We start from the raw sequence: 21581 nt of genomic DNA, 5'->3' as shown, positions 1-21581 counted from the left end.
TTTTACTTTGGAAGCATTTCATTTAGAAAAGCATGTGCTAGTGATATTTTACTAAGAGTCAAATCCTCTCTTTGCATCTTGATAACATAGCCACCCTCTCTTTGGCCAGTAATTAAACTGTAGGCATTCATTAAATGATGAAGTTGTAGAAAGCAGTAAGAAGAACGAGTTTATTTATCAATAGAATTCAGATTCCTGTGACTTCAAGATGATGAATATGAAATGATGGAACATAATGCAGGCACGGATAGTTTTGTGCCAATTTTTTATCACCACTTATGAAAGTGGTAGTTTAGAATATTATTCTCCCACTAGGAAACACCGTATCGTGCACTTTACAAACAAAACACACTGAGGTAAATAGATGGAGTAACTTCTTTAAAATCACTCTTGATAAAGAAGTCAGTGCTTGAAAAAGAAAAAATAAAAAATTGTGTAGGAGTATTTTGCTGTATTACCACATTACCAGATACTCTCAGGCCCTGGTTAGTAACAATTCCCCATGCTGAGTATATCTAGCAATCGTTTTATATTTCATCTAAAAATAAATCTTATCATGATATAGAAAATTTTAAAATAGTATATTAGTAGCCATAAATTGTTAAATCTTGGAAAGTATCAAGAAATTTGCCTTATTTCACTTCATTGGAAAAATTCTTAATCATTTGTATATATTTTTGGATCAATATCTATTCCAATTCCAATCTTTTGCCTGTTTTTTTTTTTTTTTAATTGAGATTTGGGTGAAAGTTTACAGAGTAAATGCATTCTCTGTACAGCAGTTCACATACACTTTGTCTTATGACATTGACTACAATCTCCCACAATGCAACAGGTCTCTTCCTACTTCCTCCCCATAGTTACTTCTTCCCTCCCATGCACTCCTGCTCCCCCACTCCAGCAGTCTCCCTGTACACAGCCCTTCTATTCTCCCATGATTAATCTCTCCAAGGAGTGTAGCCACCTAATGTAAATTTTCAGCTCATACACCTGTCTTTTGTTTGGCTGGAAGCCACGGGAGTGGCTTCAATTCCAGACCAGAAGGACAGCTAGGGACCATAGTCTCAGAGGTTCCACCAGTCTCGATCAGACCAGCAAACCTAGTCCTTTTTTCTTACTATGATTATGAATTTTGCTCCACATTGTTCTCTCACTCTGTCCAGGATCTCTTACATAGATCCCACTCAGAGTGGTTGACAGTGGTAGCCGGGCACCATCTAGTTCTTCTGGTCTCATAGTCATATAGGCTGAGGATTGCATGGTGTATCCGTCCTTTGGACTAATTGTTTCCATACATCTTTGATTCCTTCATTCTTCTTTGTTTTAGATGATGAGAGACTCATCGTTGCAACTAGGTGGCTGTTTGCAAGCTTTTTAGATTCATTGCAAAAATTTTTATTGGACCAGTTCTTCATACTTTTTTATGATGGATAATATTTCCTCTGTCTTGAGTAAAGCGAGGAATATTTACTGATACATTATCTTATATAATCCTCATACTATCCCCATGTGATAGTCATTAATACTCTTGTTTTATAAATTAGGGCAGGATGATACACGTAGTTTAAACAAATTGTTCGGAATATGATTAGTAAGAAACAGTAGAAACACAATTCCAAATCTACCCAAAAGAGTAGAAAAAGCTATTTCCTACTAACTCCATAATGCTGCCTTCTGGGAACAGGGATTCAGAGACTTCATTCCACATCAATCTCCTGAATTTAGGTACATACTCCTTGAATACTTAATATCTGGTTTGTGTCACTTCCTTTTCCTCACTATTGCCTTTACCCTAATGCAGGTACTTATCATGTCCTATTTCACAAACATTATACTCAGTTTCTAAACAGACAGCTTCCTGTATCCCACACACCCCCATGCACACTAGATACTACCACAACATCAATTCCTTTTTTAAATGCCTTGACATCTTTTTTCCTGTTAAAATACTTGAAAGCCCTTTACAATTCAACTCCAACCTGCCTTCACAATAATATGCCCATTATCCTGATATAATTTTTTTTCATTTTTAAATTAAATTCAGATACAACTCAATGGAACCCATATGGGTTTCAGTGCATGTTCCTCTCTCTCTTCCAGTATAACATTACCTTAGTCCAAAATATCTTTCCTCCTTTTAATGACTCTGAATCATATCATCCTCAAAACCTGGTTCAGACTCTCACTTCCTGACTATTTCCCTGACCTCCCCAAGCTACTGGAGTCTTCTAACAATTAAAATGGTATTCACATATACCACTAATTAGATATCTTTTTACATGCTCAGTTGCAGTTATGATCATGGACTTTGGAAACAGCAGACATAGGTTTGACTCTCTGTACTGCTACTACTTAGCTGTGTGACACTGGGTAAGTGGCAGACCCTCTCTGAACATCAATTTCTCTTCAGTTGAATGAAGATAACACCTATACAGAGGGCTATTGTAGATATTAAGTAAGGTGATGTTTGTGAAGCACTTAATAACTAGTTTAAACCATCTGCCATTGAGTAGATTCCAACTCATAGTGACCCTATAGCACAGAGTAGAATGGTGCCATAGGGTTTCCAAGGCTGTAAATCTTTACAGAAGTAGACTGCCACATCTTTCTCATATAAAGATTCTGGTGGGTCTGAACTGCTGACCTTTGGCTTAGCAGCCAAATGTTTTAACCACTGTGCCACCAGAACTCCATGGTAACTAGTTTAGGAACTCAGTAATTGGTGCAATCATTGTTATTATTGTCATCACCAGCAACATAACCTATAGACATTTTGATTGTTAACTCTATCTGTGCTTCTTAAAAACCCTAATGAAATCAGCATGCCTTGTATCCACATAATGCTTAGTTTATGGAATAATTTTTATGGATTTCATTTTAATATAGTTTGTGCCTAAAATCCCACAGCAACAAAACTTTGAGCAATGTAATTTTGAAACTCATTGTAAGATGTAGTGTGTGTAATTTCTCATTTCATAAGGTCCTATTGCATTTCCTCTTGGCATTATCATGTGTTTTAGAATTTTCATATACGTATAGACACACATACACACCACACGTATATTTATATACTTGCCATGAAGAACAAGATGCAAAACTATACCCAGAAATATAGATAGGTGTATAAAAGGAAAAGCTGGTCTTTGCATTGTACTCAGACTGACCTAATTCTGAATACTCGTTCAGCCTGTTAGGATCATGTGCAGGTTAAATACTATTTGTGAGATTCAATCTCATTATCTGTCAAGCCAGAATCATAGTACCTTGTGGATGAGTTGATATGAGGATTAGATGGTATAATGCTTGCAGAGGTCTTTGCAAAATAGATGGCGGGCACACAGGTGTTAAGTCAGTGTTCATCACAGTTACCATCAATCTATCCTTCTGCCTTTCCCACTCATTGTCCATCAATGATGACACTTTTCAAATATGATTCCAGAATCTAGTGATAGTTGAAAGCTATCTTAAGGCTATCAGAGCCGAGCCATCTATTCTTTCAATTGGCACACAAATATCTCATTTTATTGTTAATTACAAATTAGGTTAAGAATTTCAATGTGCCCACTGTCTTGAATTCTGAATCTCTGCATAATTCTCCTATGATTAGGCAACTCATGATGAGCAAGGAAGAAAAAGAAATGAGTTATGTTTCCAGATTACAGTATTCAGTGTGCTCTTGGCTTGAATGTAATTATCATATTCAATGCTGTATTTTATTATATTCCATATGCACTTCCCTTCATCCTGTGGAAGACTTTAAAGAAACTTTGTCTAAAGCAAGGCTTACAGGTGGTAATAAAAATACCTACTTTCAAAAACACATGACTGCTCCAACGATTTGTCATCTTGATTCTGAGTGCAGAGAAATTAAAATGGCTTCTGTTCCCTGGGCTCAGAATCTCAGGTCTCCCTCCTCTCACAAAACTGCTCAAAACAACGCCAGTGCCACGCGTACTCCATGACCCAGTTTCTTAACAAAAGTCCAGAAAACCACTTCAGAACATGTTCAATGACTGATACAGATCTACCACCTGTGTCTTAAATTCAACAATTGCCCTCCCAAAAAAAGGTTTTCACAGCTAGATGGAAAAAAATAAAACAGCTTCATATTGAGATTATTATTCCTCTTTGTTGATTGGCTGAGGTATTCTTCAATGTCAAAAGTATATCTTAGGTTTATATTAAACTGATTCTAAAACATGCTCCATTTTAAAACCTCAGAAGCACCATTCCTTTAGCCCCAACTTCTCAGCATGTCCAGTACCAACCTGGACACTTACGTCCAAATAACCAAACTCACTGCCATCAAGTCGATTCTGACTCCTAGCAACCCTCACTGACTTTCCAAGCCTGTACATCTTTACAGAAGCAAATTGCATCACTAGCAGAGAGGCTAATGGTTTTGAACCACTGACCTTCCGGTTAACAGCCAAATGCCTTAACCCCTACACCAGCAGAGCTCCTTGAACACTTACATTGCACATAATTATTCTTTTCATTGAATTAAAACTGTTTTCACTGAACTGAGTTATTAAAAAAAAAAAAAAAAGAAGAAGAAAGAAAACAAAACCATTAGAGGCCCTTCAGCAACACTTGGAAGGTAGGTATTTAGTGGTCAAAGTAAAATTACTCATTACTGGTCTATTTTTCATTTCTTCCATTAATTTTCTTTTATTGACAACTTAAGTGGTAGAATTCTCACCTTCCATACAGGAGACCCAGGTTCTAATCCAGCCAGTGTACCTGAAATCAACCACCATCTGTCTGTCAGTGGAGACTTGCTTGTTGCTATGATGCTGAGCAAGTTTCAGTAAAGCTTCCAGACTAAAACAGACTGGAAGAAAGGCCTGGTGATCTACTTCCAAAATTCAGCCAATGAAAACTCTGTGGATCACTATGGTCAGATCTTTCTGTGCATGAGGTCACCAGGAGTCAGTGGCAAACTTGATGGCAGCTAATAACAAATCCCAAAACACACATTTTATTTCCATAGCATCCATAGCATGATTTGAGGGAGAGTCCAAGGTAGGAATGATAGTCTCTAGTTATTGACACAGTTCTGGAATAATGTTCATAATCCTCTCTCTTCACCCTTCTAAATGAAATCAGCAATAATAACACTCATGTCAGATCCAAGAATGTAGTTATGGTCTAATAAAGCCAGACATGAAGGAAAAGGATGGTTGCCTTTCTCTTACACTGATTCTCTTCCAGGGAAAAGGGACTTCATGCTTTCAAACTGTCAATTCAGTAACATACTTTCACGCTACAATAAAGAGATGGAAGAATATATTTTTGAATCTGATGTGACACAGGGAATCCTGTTTTGGGCTCGGCTTGTACTTTTACATCATAAAAAAAAAAGGCACATTGGGCTGAGCAATTTCATACGGGAAATCTTATGAGAAGCTCTTTGCTTTCTTTTCTTTTTCTTTTTTTGTGTTATTTTGCTCTTTCTGATAATCCCTTCCAAATTAACCTATTCAGGAGAAGATGAAGCTAAAATTAGGCAAACCCTTTTGTTAATGGGGTATTATCAATGGCATATACTTTCATACTTTTAGAAAAGAAAGCTAAATATAGGTAATTGAATTTATGAATGAGAAAGCTATGGGATTTTTTCTACAATAAACACTTTCTCATAATCTATTATCTACCCCAACAAAATTATATTTTCCTTGAAATTTAGATGTTTTTTCTTTATCCAAATAAATTGTATGTTAAAAAGATAAAATCACTATTTTCATAGAATGGAAATGATGAATAGTCAAAATTTTCCAATGATGACTGCAAACTTGTTCAAGTCATTCTTTACTTCAGAATAACTTGAAGAAAAATATATAAATTAGGTAAAATCCCAATTCATATATTTGGATCAGAGAAATATATGAATTAGGTAAAATCCCCACAATATTTGAGTGTTACTTTATAAAAAAATAAAGTGATAAAAACTGAGTGGAGTATCAAAAGTAGGATGAGGTTCTGGTAGAAGAATTTTATAGCATATGGCACCATAAAACTGTGGGGCAAAATAAAATACACTTTGGTGTATGCATGAGGAAGAAAATCTGGAAGCATATACAGCAAACTGTTAACGTTATTCCGACTTACGTATTTCTGTGTTGTTTAAATTGCTAGCCTGAATCCATATTATATTTTTAGGTAGATCACTAATATCAATTGTGTGCATCTGAGAGAGAAATGTATTTAAAACTACATTAATCTTTTTAATTTCTGATAACTGGTTTTGATACCAGATACCCAATAATAAGAGTTAAAAGGAAATAAAAAAGGAGTAGCTATGGGTTATGCTGTACAATATGCTCAATTTGTGGATGCCTAAATATTATGCTGACACACTTATGATAAATCAGAACAGTTCTCCCATTAAATATCATAAAACCCATGGGAAAGACTAGCAACATTATTTTTAATGAAAAATATAAAATAGCGGAGTTAAGAAAAGGAACAAATACTAAAATTTGAAATACTTAGAGCCATCCTCCTATAGCAGAAACAGTAAAAACAATCATATTGATAATAATGACAGTAGCTAATATGTATTAATACCTTACTAGATCTTGTTCAAAGTAGTTGCACCTCCCTTACCTGAATGTATTATTGGCATGGATATTATGTCTAATTGGGGGAAATCCCCTGTACCTGATACTGTAAAACTGAAGGTGTGTAAGTCTGTCCTTAGGTCAATATTGATTAGATATGCTAAATGAGAACCAATAGCATTGCCTGAACCCACTGAGATCATTAATTTGAAACAGGATATGATACCTGTTGGACAAAAAGAAATTACTGCTGTGATTAATGACATGACAAAAGCTAGAGTATTGGTGTCAAAAATTTCTTGTATAATAGCCCTATATGGCCTGTGGAAAAATGTAGACAGCTCATGGAAGCTGAAAGTAGGATATTGAGGCCTAAATAAAGTGGCATAATACCGGTGTCAGATATGTTATGTAAGGCAACAGATACATAGTAAGCATTCAAAATAAATGGCAGCGATTTTCATTGCCAAAGATGAAAATTTAAAGTAGTAAATGGTCAGTTACAGAAAGGCTAAGAAATATCAGTTGGAGTTTTCTATCAGAGATTCTATATTCACTAGTTTTTATAGGGGGATATCTGTGATATATATTCAAATTACATGAATTTCATAGAGGGATTGTTAAAGCTATGTAAGTACCTGAGAAGAAACTACAATGCTAACAATATTGCAGATATTAGGAGCGCAGAATCGCCAAATTGAGGATCATTGTGAAAATTTGATGACACGTATTTGTGAAAATATTATAAATTATTCTCAGTCCTAAAGAGGAGAAAAAGTAGCTATAATAATAACATCTCCTTGAAAATTATTCATGATTTGCCTCTATGCTCAGGAAAGAACAGCAGACATCAGACAAACCCAAATTTGGAGATACTCTACAAAATATTTGACTAGTTAACTCTTCAAAAGTTTTAAGGTCATGGAAAATAAGAAAACACTGAAAACTGTCACAGATAGAAGGAGTTTAAAGAACCATGATGAGTAAATATAATGTGAAATATTGGATTGAATCCTGTAGTAGAAAATAAACATTAGTGAAAAAAAAGGAAATTGGAATAAAATCTATAGTTTAGTTAATAACACAGTATTAGTTGCTGTTGAGTCAGCTCCAAATCATTGTGATCCCATGTGAATCAGAGTACAGCTGTGGTCCATGGAGTTTTCCTTCTTCTTCTTCTTCTTTTTTTTTTTTTTTTTAATTTCAAATTTTTATTGTGATTGGGTGAAAGTTTACAGAGCAAATTCATTTTCTGCACAGCAGTTCACACGTACTTTGTCTCATGGTGTTAACTGCAATTTCCCACAATCCAACAGAACTCTTCCCACTTCCTCCTCATAGTTACCTCTTCCCTGTGTCCTTCCCTCCCATGAACTCCTGCCCTAGTCCATGGGGTTTTCAATGGCTGATTTTTTTTTTTTGTTTTGCAAGTAGATAGCCAAACTTTTCTTCTGGGGTACCTCTGGGTAAATTCCAATCTCCAACCTTTCAATTACCAGCTGAACATTTGCACCATCCACTGTACCAATGATTATTTCTTAGTTTTGACAAATGTACCATGTAGATATAGAGGAAACCAGATGAAAGATAAATTGGAACTCTCTACACTATCTTTGCAACTCTCGGTAAATCTAAAATTTTTCCAAAGTTAAAATTTCTTAACACATTTTCTTTGTATACTTCAGAGAAAGACAAAGCAACTTCTCTCTCCTCAGGTAAATAAATCCAATAAATAAATAAATTATTCTCAGTAAGATTTTTTAAACTGAAGATGTTTGAGATTGTAGAACTTCCAGAGTACAACTGATAAATGCTTGTAATCATGGCCCTCATCATCACACAATCACAATGCAGACGTTGCAAATTACCAGCACTAAAAAGATAACATTACAGATCCTGACATATTTAAGAAATCATAAAATTTCAAGAGAATGATATAATAAAGATCATCTAATCTACCTAGTACTTGAAACTTCTTTATAAACCCCCCATGCGTTAGTTGTGTCTTCTTAAACACTTTTATTGAAAGCTCACTTATACCTTTCCATGGCTGCCCTCAACACCTTGCACATCAGAATGCACAAGATGCTGCTCCATGTGTACCTTAAAAAAGGACACAGTGTCTGAGCCACATAGGCAGTGTCACTACTACCGCATATGAGAAACAAGGAAAGACAGGAAGAGAAAACTCTTTGTTTAAGGAGATAAGTCTATATTAAGTAAGAAGCATATAACTACATTTTCTGTTCAAAAAAGTTTTTTGATTGCTACTTTATGTTGTACCAAATGAACATACAAAAGTCTACTAATCAATTAAGGAGAGTTTGCTTTTAGGACTTTTAAATGCATATACATATATACATTTGAAAGAGCTCTGATGGCACAGTGGTTAAGCACTCAGCTGCCAGCCAAATGGTCAGCAATTAGAACCCACCAGCCATTCTGACGGAGAAAGGTGAAGCAGTCTGATGCTGTAAAGATTTGCAGCCTTGGAAAACTTATCTTTTCTACAGGGTCACTATGAGTTGAATTCAACTTGACAGCGGTGGGTTTGGTTTGGTTTGGTTTATACATTTGAAGATGCATGCATAATTCACTCATATAACAAAAATCATTTAAATAAAACAATGTTTGGGGAGAAATGTTTTATAAAACCCTTGCAATTTCTGATTGTTAAATTTGAGTTTCCTCAAAAAAAGATAGGAAGTAAAGAAAATTGTCACAAGCCAAAAGACTTATCCTATTGTACATCTGGGGAAATTTTATTTCATTCTTCAGTCTATCATCATACATTGTCTATTTTCCCAAAATATTTTTTCCTTAGTATCACTGAGTGAGTAGTAAAAATGAACTCTTACATGTGTGTATACAACAAACTGAAGGTGGGAGTATGGGACTATGCTCTGTTATGGAAATAATGCAAACAACAAAAGCAATGTTTTTCCATTTTTTGAAAAAAACATCATTTTTCTATTTATTTACTTACTAAATATTATTGAATGACTATTATGTATATGATGTAATATTTGATGCTGACAATCACAATACCCTTGACCTCATGCAATTTATATCCTAATAGACAAAGCAAAGTACATAGAAATGGGCATCGTCATAATAATAGCTAACAGGTAAATAGCACTTATTGCATGTCAAGCCATATGCTAGGTATATTATGTGCACATATGCATAAACCAAAAACCAAACTCACTGTTATTGAGTCGGATCTGAATATATGAATACATATACATGCATATTTATATGTATAGTTATATACTAAAATGTGTACATACTTATATATATATATATATATATATACACATAAGTATATTATATATAGATATACATATATACACACACACATATTTACTTCCTGAGACCTTCTAACAACTCTATGAACTGCACGCAATTATTACCCCTATTTTATAAATTAAGGAAGCAAAATAAGGCATGATAAATAATGCCCTCAAGGTCATTCAGTTGTGAGTGACAGAGACAGGGTTTGAATTCACGCTGTATGGCTCAGCCTCAAGTCTTTTAACCTCCAGGCAATAATCACACCACAGGATGCTAAACACCATATAGACAGATGAGCACAATGTAATCCGGAAGCAGGCAGATAGAGTGTCTAATCCACTTGTGGGGTAATAATGGAAGACTTTCTGAGAAAGTAGTGTCAAAATTGAGAAGGCCATACAGGAGATAGGTAAGAAGGAAAGCCAAGTTTTTCAGAGAAAGAGAACAGCGTTGGCAAAAGTCCAGAGATGAGAGTCTGGTATTTCTCAGGAAGTAAATGCTGATCTGCATGACTGAGAGATAAAATGTAAGGTAGAAATAGTCTAGAAAAGCTTCTGAAAGGGAAACATGAGGCTGAAGATGAAGACCATCTGATTACACAATAAGAAGATTAAACACTTCCTTCAGGCAACAGGAATTATTGTAGAGTTTTAATCAGGAGCATAATCCCATTTGTGGTATGTAGAATGTAGTTTAGGGATACTGGAAATGAGGATATAGTTTCAAAGCCTGAAGTTTTCAGCTACAACTATCAGAAAAATTCAACTGGAACAGATTAAACATGAAGGAATTTACTAACTCACATAACAGGGGATCTAGAGATTGAATTGATCTAGATCAGGTGAATTCAGTGACTCAGTAATGGTTAAGGGCCCAGGTTAATTCCATATTTTTTGCTCTGACATTCATAGAATAAGGGTCTAACCACCCTCCTGTTAAAATGTGTTAAAATGATGAAGTGTCACATTCTCATAAAATGTTGACCACAGACAGGAAAGGGGCCTTGCTTTCCTTTTGCCTCTTTTGAAGATTAAGGAAAAGTTTCCTCGAGTCTTTTTCCTGTATTGTTGGCCTAAGTTACATCACTGTCAAGGGGAATATAGTTGCCATGATTCAGTGACCAATCAGGAGCTAACTTTACAACACATGGGAACAGCAAGACCCAATTGAACTTTAAGTTGCAAGGAAAGGCATGAATAGCTATTAAAAGACCAAAAAAAAAAAAAAAAAAAGAAGAAGAAGAAGAAGAAGAAACCTGAAAGATGTCATTCACATGAAAAATGCAATGGATAAAGAAGTGACAACCTAACCTAAGAGGCTACTGCAGAAATTCAAGTGGCCTGAATCAAAGGGTAGCAATAGAAGGAGACAGGGTGGTATTTCAAGAGAAGTGAAGAAAGTAGACTTAACAGTACTTTATAACAATGCTGAGTTAAGATAAAAGGAAACATTAAGAATATATCCTGGTTTCTGTGTTGGGCAACTGTGTGAAAGGTGACATAATTCATTGATAAAAGAAATATAAGAGCAAAGCAGGTTAGTGGAAGAAGATTTTGAGTTTAGTTTTGGTAATGTTGTGTTTCTGATGCTAGTAGGATATCAGTTGACGTTTTCTTGTACATGGTAGGAGAAACGGATCCTCAATACAAAAGAGGTAGCAGAGTTAGAGGTATAAACATAAAAGTTACCAATTTATAGAAGATAAATTAAGAAATTGGATATCACCCAGAATAAGGAGAGGAGATGAGGCCCTAGAATGGAATCCATATACCAACACAAACCTTTAAGAAGCCAGCAAAGAGAGAGGCACCATAGAAGACTGGGATGAATGAGAAGAGAGCAGGAGACGATTGTTCCATCTTCATTGAAATTAATGGAAGAATGAACATCAAAAAGAAGAGAGTAGTCTATAACTTCAAATACCTCTGAGAAGTGATGCAAAGTAATTGGTTAAGCTTGGTCCATTGGATTTAATTTTTCAGAAACACAGAGTTGGGGTAGAGATATTGGTGTATGTGTGTGAGCAGTTTCAGTGACAAACTGAGGGAAAGACTCAGAAAGCTGTAGGTGGATGAGTGAATGGGAGGTGAGAGAATGTGAACTGTAAGTATTTTTAAAACTTTGTGAAAGAGAAGGGAGAGTCAGAGAGTGGTAATTAAATAGACACTTAGTGTGGATATATGGAAGCTCGGGTGGAGTAGTGCATAAGGCATTTGACTGCTAACCAGAAGGCTGATGGTTCAAACTCACCAGCCACTCCTCTGAAGGAAGTTTGGGTGATGTACTTCCATAGGGATACCGCCTCAGAAACCCAAGGAGGAGTATATAGTATTTATTTATCTGTTAATTGTACTACCATTGTAATTCTCTTAAAATTGTGCTGCAGTGTCTATGGAAAAAAAGCTCTTGACTTGAGAAATATAATGTAAGTATTTCTGAGGTATATTACATACCAAGTCCTTTGGAGAAATTTTTTGAATTATTATTTTTTTTACTTTGCTTTTATTTTTAGGGGAGTTCTGGTGGCGTACTGCCTAAGCCATTTGACTGCTAACCAGAAGGATGGTGGTTCAAACCTACTCACCCACTCCTCAGAAGGAAGATTGGGCAATCTACTTCCATAGACATATCACTTCAGAAACCCAAGGAGGGGTCACTATGAGTTGGAAAGCGACTTGATGGCAGTGAGTTTGGTTTGTTTTTTAAGTACTGACCGTGTTCAAAGTTATCTTGTATGCCTTTTTCTATGTATTTCTTCAGCAGTATTTCTTTTTATTATTCATCTTTAAACACTAATCTAAATTAAGTATCATATTTATGGATTTAAATTTAGTTAGTACACCAATAGGGCCATGAAACAATAATAAACTATACAAATTTCAGAGATTTTGGCTTATCATGCCCCTTATAAAAATGCTGAGGAAAATAAACAATAACTAAAAGTTCATTGCCACTGAAATGATTCTAACTCATACAATAGATTTGTTCATATTCTGTATTTAAGGCTAAGTCTGTAATGTGGGCCCTAGACAAGCTGTCCAGGTGCTCTTGAGTCAATACTAATTCATAGTGATCCCAAGTGTTGCACAGTAAAATTGTGCTCCCTTGGGTTTTCAAGGCTGTGAACTTTCTTCCAGGGCTTTCTTCTAAGGTACCTCAAGTGGGTTCAAACCACCAATTCTTGGTTAATAGTGTGTACTTCACCGTTTATACCATCCAGGGAACCAGACAAGCTATACCAAAGACATATTTCACTCATGACATAATTTACCAAATGTCTATTTCAATACCTACCCTTCTGAAATACATGTAAAAATAAACTCAAAGTAGTTTAATATTTTAAACTTCACTTTTAAAAAAAAATGACTTTTCTTTTAACAATTCTGAGTTAATTTACTCACAACAGAAAAATAAAAGAGGCAGATGCACTAGTTTTCCTTTATTAAGATCATTCCAATGAGGCTAAAATTATAGCAGATTTGAGTTAGTTCCTTTACGAAGTCAATATTCAAGACTGATGAGAGTGAGGGAAAAAGGTGGTATTTTGGAAACAAGGTCTTTATCATTCAATGGACCTTCATGCTCAAAGACCAGGCTATTACTAAAGTTAAAATAAAAACCGATTTTTAACAATGCCCAATTTTATCTCTTTTGTACACAGATATGTTTTACATTTCCCTGGGAGACAAAAGAGTCCTGGACTGGCCAATGTGATTCCTGGCTTAGATCCTGGCTCTGCTTTTCACAGATGGACAAGTCAAGAATTCTTTCTTTCCTTATTTATCCTATCTGCAGGATTCAGTAGTGGGACATTGAGTGAATATTAAAAACACAGTATGAAAATAAAACAACATGAAAAATTTTTAAATGAAGGAAATTATTGTAAAAGAAAAATCTAACTTTTAAATTTAGTGTTATAAGTGTTTTGAAAAAAAATAATATTATGTCTCAGAATTTATTATTATAAAATCCTTGATTAACTAATTCAATTATCTTTAAATCTCTGTGTGGATTAAGCCTTTGTTGTTGTTGTTGTTATGTGCCCTCGAGTGGGCCCCAACTCATAGCGACCCCTCCTTGGGTTGCTGAGGCAGTGTCACTATGGAAGTATATTGCCCAACCTTCCTTCTGAGGAGTGGCTGGTGGGTTTGAATCTCCAGCCTTCTGGTTAACAGTCAAGTGCCTTAGGCACTACACTACTAGAACTCCTGATTAAGCCTTTAGGGAGACCTTTAAGTTATCAAATCATTGCCTGGCAAATCAAAGGCATTTTTTTTTTTTTTTTTTTGTAAGTATGTAGTAAGGTAGCCCTGTTGGCACAAAGTTAATTGCTTGGCCCTAACTGAAATGTTGGTGGTTCAAACCCACCTAGCAGCTCCACTGGGAAAAGACCTAACGACTTGCTCCCAAAAAGGATTATAACCAAAATACACTATGGAGCAGTTTTATTCTGTCCCATGGGGCCGCTATGTAAAAATCAGCTGGACGGCACCAAACAACACCAATAACAACAAAACATGTAATAGCTTCTAGTTAGTATCAGAAACAAGTGCACCTGCCTTTTTTCTGTAAACACACACACACATCCACAGCACACATGGACTCCATTTGCTGAACAATGCAATTCGTTGGTAATTGGTGAAAAATAAGTTTAAGACTTTCTAAGGTAAAGAATGAAGGTTCTCAAGGTTCGAAAAATATCCAGATTATGGATACAAAGCAGTTTAGGCAGGATAGTGGCCCACACATACCAGAAAGGTGAGCCAAAAGCATAAAAGGAGGAGGTTGGTACAGGTGGGTGGGTGTGAGGACAGAAAAGGTTGCCAAACAACCAATGTGAGCATGACCAGTCAAAGTCAAAGAACCCTTACACAGGAATTTGGCAGCAGGGGAAATAATACTAAGAGTTAGTCATTTCTAAACATCTTCTGAAATCTACCACAGTTTGAACTCTGAAAATAAGTATGTTCATTTTTGTGGTTAATATGCAAACACTTAGTTACTTCTTTGTAATTTTTACCTAACTTGCTAGTTGTAGATAGTTATTTCAATCATGTTATTCAGACAGAAGTCACTCATCATTCCTTTAAAACTACCTCCATTAGATTGAACCGTGAGATTTTTTTTTTTTTTTTTGGAGGGGGGCTAGTGGTAGGTCAGCAATGACCAGAGAGTGTTAATTTTGTATTTTTCAGCCTATGTGGTACCTTACCTAAGAAAAAACCTTCTAGCTAAATGTACCAATAGACCTCACGTGGTCCCTTCCATATATATCTTTTCACCAAAGGCCTTTAATTCTTTCATCGGTTTGTAGGAAGAAACAGATCCTTCAATCCAGATAGGCTAAAATGTTGGCCTATACCACCACCAGCCACTCAGCTGATGGAAGATGGGGCAATTTACTTCCATAAAGATTTACCACCTGGGAAACCCTATGGGGGTTGCTGTGAGTCAGAATCGACTCAATGACTGTTAGTTGTTGTTGTTTCAAATAGCATTTTGGAGTCTGAAATACCTGTGATCTAAAACTACTCTAAAAATTGAAGTATATTTTAAAAAAATGCATGGGAAGAGCAGGATGGAAATATTATAGTTCCCCCAACTACCTTGAGAAAGGAATCTGACTCAGACAACCACAAAACCAAACACCCACTACCACTGAGTCTATTCTGACTCATAGCTACCCTGCAGCACAAAGTACAACTATTCCATAGAGCTTCCAAGCCCCTCAATCTTTATAGAACCAGACTGTCTCAGCTTTCTTCAACAGAGCAGTTGGTAGAGTCAAAGCTGCCAACTTTCTGGCAAACAAATGAATGTCTTAACCTCTGCACCACAGAGTTCCTTCAGATAACCACAAGGAGTACACAATTACAAAATGTTTCTGTAGGTATGTTGGAATGAGGCTTTCTGCTGCTTTATTTTTGGTCTTCCACTTGCTCTTATACCCCTCATTCCTTACACTGAACACTCATGATGTCAATAATGACTTCTTAATTTCTTTGATCAGTATTGACATCCACGCACATTCATCAAACTTATAACAACTCATATTCCCTTATACAATACGATATTCTGGTGACTGATGAAATTTGCTACCATTATGCTTCTGCTAGAAGCTCTGGTAGCCTAGTGCCTAAGGCACTCTACTGCTAGCCAGAAGACTGGAGGTTCAAACCCACCAGCCACTCCTCAGAAGAAAGGTTGGGCAATCTACTTCCGTAGTGATACCACCTCGGAAACCCAAGGAGGGGTTGCTATGAGTCGGGGCCGACTCGACCGCACATAACAACAACAACAACATGCTTCTGCTCTGAAACGCTCAGACGTCATATTTTCTTGGGCACATATGCTGCAAGGGACCTCTTTAAAGTGTTAAAAAGCAAAGATGTCACTTTGAAGATTAAGGTGCACCTAACCCAAGTCATGGTATTTTCAATTGCTTCACATGCATGTGAAAGCTAGACAATGAATAAGAAGAATCAATGCCTTTGAATCATGGTACTGGAGAAAAATACTAAAAATACCATGGACTGCCAAGAGAACAAACAAATCTGTCCTGGAAGAAATGCAGCTGGAATATTCCTTAGAAGCATGAATGGTCAGATTTCATCTCACCTACTTTGGTCATGTTATCAGGAGAGACCAGTTCCTGGAGAAAGATATCATGCTTGGTAAAGTAGAGGATCAGTGAAAAAGGGGAAGACCCTCAATGAGATGTATTGATACAGTGGCTTCAATGATGGGCTCAAGCATAGCAGGGATTGTGAGATGGAACAGGACTGAGCAGTGCTTCGTTCTGTTGACATGAGGTCACTACGAGCCTGAGCAACTCGACAGGACCTAGTAACAAGTAATGTTACTAAAGTGTCCTCCTGTATTGACTCCCATTCCCTTTAGCTTCAAAAGATCCTCTCCAAATAGGGAGGCCTTGATTTCTCACAAGTCTCAAAACAACAACCTTAAGGGAAAAAAAAAAAGACAAAAACAAAAAATAACTATTGACATACAGTGGATTCTACTCACAACAACCCCATAGGGTTTCTAAGGCTATAAATCTTTACGGAAGCAGAGTGCCTCATCTTTCTCCTTTTTTGATTGGCAGCCAAATGCTTTAACTGCTTGCCACCAGAGGACCATAAATGATAGCATTTTTCCTTTTCCTCTTATTGCACGCCACAGTTGATATGAGTATCATGAAGTCAACAGGAAAGAGCTGTTCAATTTTTTTTTTCAGTGTTAGAATCTATAAGAAACATAGGGGAGGAGCAGGCCGTGGGAGAACAAATCCTTAAATCGCAATCCTGCAACTCTCAGGGTCTTAAATAGCCCCAGATTAAAAAGGATTGTATTTGTTCCCAGATATCCTGTTTCAGACCTTCACATAGGAAGTCCTGAAGAAGATATTGAGAAGATGGAAGCCAGTCCTGAACATCTTCATTAAAAATCCAAATTTCCAAAAAGCTTTAACTAAATATCACTAGGAGCCACTCTAGCTAGCTACCTGCCACTTGCCTTCATTACTAAGTAGCCTAAACAGTAAAAATATTACTTTATAAAGGGGAAAAAATAAAAACATTTCTGCTTTCTAAAGGGAAGCAGTTTCAACACTGGGCTCTAATAAAACAGTTGCACACTTATAGGAAACCTCATGTCCTCCAAAAAATTGGTATAGCGTTTGTTTTTCTCTATACACAGCATTTTAAAATCTCTTCTTGCTACCCAAATAATTCTTTGCTGTCAAAACAATTCACAATTATTGTAGAATTCACATAAAAGAAACCTTTCAAATAAATATTTTTGCATTTGAATACAGTTCACTCTCAAATGTGGGAAGATGGTCTCTTCCTTCTTTCCCACGGATGGTCACAGACAAAGGAGCTCTGGTGGCACAGTAGTTAAGTACTCAGCTACTAACCAAAAGGTCTGTGGCTACAATGTACCAGCTACTCCATGGGAGAAAGATGTGGCAATCTGCTTCCATAAAGATAACAACCTTGGAAACTCTATGAAGATAGTTCTACTCTGCCCTATAGAGTCACTATGAGTTGGAATAGACTTGATGGCATTGGGTTTGTTTTGTCTGTTTGTTTGTTGGCCATAGACACTCTACAGAAAACAAAATGAAAGCTCATGCTCTCACCTCAATTATTTACAGACCACTTTTCCTAGTGCACTTAAGCTTATGGATATACAAAATCTATAGTATGCACTATCCTAAATAATATTATTTCTCATCCTATTCTTCTCTACACATCCTTGCTATTTGAAATACTTCTCCTTAGCTGAGCTTAACATGTGGGGAAAAAATAATATACAGAAACATTGGACATGTTTACTGTGATTACTAATATAGTGTTTAACACCACTCAACTGTCAGTGAGAAACTGAATGGTAGTAAACATGATACACTGGACTGGACAAGTCTGCTGCAAAAGACCTCTTTCAAGTATTAAAAGAGCAAAGATGTCACTGTGAAGGCCAAGGCGTGTGTGACCCAAGTCATGGTATTTTCAATTGCCTCATATGCATGTGGAAGCTAGACAATGAATAAGGAAGACCAAAGAGTAGATGCCTTTGAATTGTGGTATTGGTGAAGAATACTGAAAATACCATGGACTGTCAGAAGAATGAAGAAATCTGTCTTGGAAAAAGTACACCCTGAATGCTCCTTAGATGTGAGAGTGTCCAGACTTCCTCTCATGTATTTTGGTCCTGTTGTCAGAAGCGGCTAGTTCCCAGAGAAGGATATTATGCTGGGTAAAGTAGAGGATCAGCAGAAAAAGGGAAGATTCTTAGCAAGATGGATTGACCCAGTGGGTATAATGGTGGGATCAAACAAAGCAAAAATTGTGGGGATGGCACAGAACCAAGCAGTGTTACATTCTGTTGTACGTGACGTCACTATGAGTCACAGCCAACTCAATGGCACCTCACAACAACATAGTGTTTATTGTGATCACTAATATAGAGTTTTGTTCTGTGAGACATAGAGTCACCATGAGTTGGAACCAACTCGATGACACCTAACAACAACAATATAGAAAAATAGTATTTTACTTTTATTGTCATACTGTCTTGGTTGGCAGCTAGCAGATTATATACATAAAAGAATAATACTAATAATAGCAATAATAGTGATGGTGATAATTACTGATGTTTATTCCATACTTTCTTTGCACTCATCACTTACTCTTTAGTACCTCTAAGGTAGATATTCAAATCACTTACAGGTAAGGAAGTTGAGATAAAAAGAAGTTAAGCAAGTTGCTCAAAGAAAATCAGTGCTAAGATTAACATACAGGAAGTCTAGTTATTAAAGTTCACCTATTTAACCACTAAGATACTATCTTGCAATTGATACTATATTTGAGTGATTACTTTATTCTTTATCTATTGCTCTATGACTAGCCCAAGGCCACCAGGTCAACTCTGAATGCAAAAGGAGGCTTTAACTCTCCAACATCCAGTTCAAGTCTTTGTCCATTAGACAAAGCTTCTAACTGAAGTCTCCTTCAACTACATCCAGAAGTTTGCCAGTATCTTAAATTACACAGACTCAGCATTGCTTTCTTCTATTTCCACAAACCCACCTTCGCCCTTTCACACTTCACAAGTTTAAAGCTTATTTAATTAGATGAAAGAATCTTATAGCTGGAAGTGCTCCTCAGAATTCTATTTTAAAAAAAGATAAAAAGTTAAACTCCATTATTATTCAAATTGTTACTACTACCAGCTTGGTTGGGCTCTGTTAGTGGACTGAAAAGAATGAAATTCAGCAAAGTATACAGGGAGCAGGTGTACTCAGCAGGGTCCAAGTCTAGGGAATTCAAAATTACATAGGAGTAGTCATAAGTTAAATCCTGCCTGCAGTGCAATTGTGCTGGGATAATGTCTTCATTCATCAGGAGAGTGATCAGAGACTTGGAGTCAATTGCACTTGTAGGTGCAGAGACCTGGGAAGTAATACACAAGTGCTCCATATCCACTTCGGTTAACTGGCTTCTCTCAGGCTGGGACAATGGTGACTCAGCCCCTCCCTTCCATATTTGTACAATGGACACATGGCAGTCACACCACTGCACAAAAGGGAGTGTTTATTGCAGAATGAGGGCCTGATATGAGGCCCTCAAAGTCTACAGGGAAACCGTAATTTTCAAACATCATATGAAAATATCTCAATGGGACAGTTAAGGAGGCAGACATTTTTAAAGAAGAAAAATACAACAAATAACTAAGAGTATCTAAAGTATCTGTAAGGCTATCCAAAAAAAAAAAAAAGTGTGAAATTGTTCAGTGTGCGGAAAGCCACTGGCAGAGTTAAGACTGAATAAAAGCAGAAGTATCTAAAATAAGGAGAGGACTATTTTTTTTTTTAAGATTTTCGTATTTACAATTACTTTTTCCTTTCTTTTTTCTCCAGCTCTCATTTTTCCTTTTTCTATTCCTCTCATTTCTACCAAAAAAGCTATTGTCACTTGTTAAAATTCCAGTTTAAAATATAAATACATATAAATATTTATGTTTATACTGTTGTATGCTTGTGTTTAATGTTTATATAAACCTGCTGCCATGGAGTTGATTCCAACTCATACTGATCCCATACAGCAGAGTAGAAAACGTCCCAGAGGGTTTCCAAGGCTGCAGTATTTCAGGAATCAGATTGCCATGTCTTTCTCCTGCAGTGTGGATGGTGGGTTTGAGCCTCCAACCTTTCAGTTAGCAGCCAAGTGCTTAACTACTGCTCTACCAGAGACCTTTCATGTGTTTATATACCTATTTAAACATACTGCTTCCAGAACATTCCTAAATGATTCTGCAATCAAATTGGGAATTAAAAAGCCTATAAATCTTGGTTCTGCCTCTTATTAGCTAATAATAACCTCTAACAAGTTGTCTAACTTCTCTGTGCCTTACATGTTTCATCTATAAAACTAGAATAATAAACACATGTACATCATAGGATTATTACAATAACTAGATGAATTGATGGACATATGCATTAAACATAGTATCAGGCACACAATAAGTGCTAAATAAATGTCAGCTATTTATGATATATTATATATATATATATATATACATATCAGCTATTTATTTTATTATTGATAACCAATAGAGCATGAAGGAAAGGTATTGCCTACATCTGGGTAGCTTAGAGATTGCTGTGTGGAATACACAGTAGCCATCCCTTACAAGACATCTGTCTGCTGCATCAAGATACCAGGTCTCTGAAGTTCTTTGACATGTCTGGGTTACCATATATTAAGAATTTAAATTGACATCTGATACTTAGAAGAGGGTAGCCAGGGAGGCAAAGGAGGCGAAATATAGAAGACTTAAAGAATTAGATGACATTTGCCCTAAAAAGAAATAGTGAAGGTGAGAAATGCATTCAAATACTTGAAGTGTTACTATATGTAAAAAAGTTATAGTCCTATTTTATGTGGTTGCAGGGATAGAATTTTATCCAGTGGGTGTAAGTTCATGATTCCTAGTGTGTTCTAGGGACTCAAGAGGGACCCTGAGATCCTTTCAAAACCAAACCCAAACAAACTCACTGCCATCAAGTTGGTCCCAACTCATAGCCACCCCTCCTTGGGTTTCCAAGGTGATATCTCTAAGGAAGTAGATTGCCCAGTCTTCCTTCTAAGGAGTGGCTGAATGGGTTTGAATTGCCAGCTTTCTGGTTAGCAGTCAAATCCCTTAAGCACTATGCTACCA

At 36.3% G+C, this 21581-nt stretch overlaps 1 protein-coding gene across 1 annotated transcript in view; it reads right to left on the bottom strand.

Annotated features, from left to right (window-relative positions):
* Positions 1–21581, bottom strand: part of PTPRC (protein tyrosine phosphatase receptor type C) — a 220135-nt gene that overhangs the window by 96370 nt on the left and 102184 nt on the right. The window lies entirely within an intron of this gene.

The sequence above is a fragment of the Orycteropus afer genome, unplaced genomic scaffold, assembly GCF_000298275.1.
Source record: "Orycteropus afer afer isolate SDZICR_OR568_19922 unplaced genomic scaffold, OryAfe1.0 scaffold00075, whole genome shotgun sequence".
Taxonomy (NCBI): domain Eukaryota; kingdom Metazoa; phylum Chordata; class Mammalia; order Tubulidentata; family Orycteropodidae; genus Orycteropus; species Orycteropus afer.
Note: the sequence above shows the minus strand (reverse complement) of the source record. Positions and strands in the feature narration are given on the sequence as shown.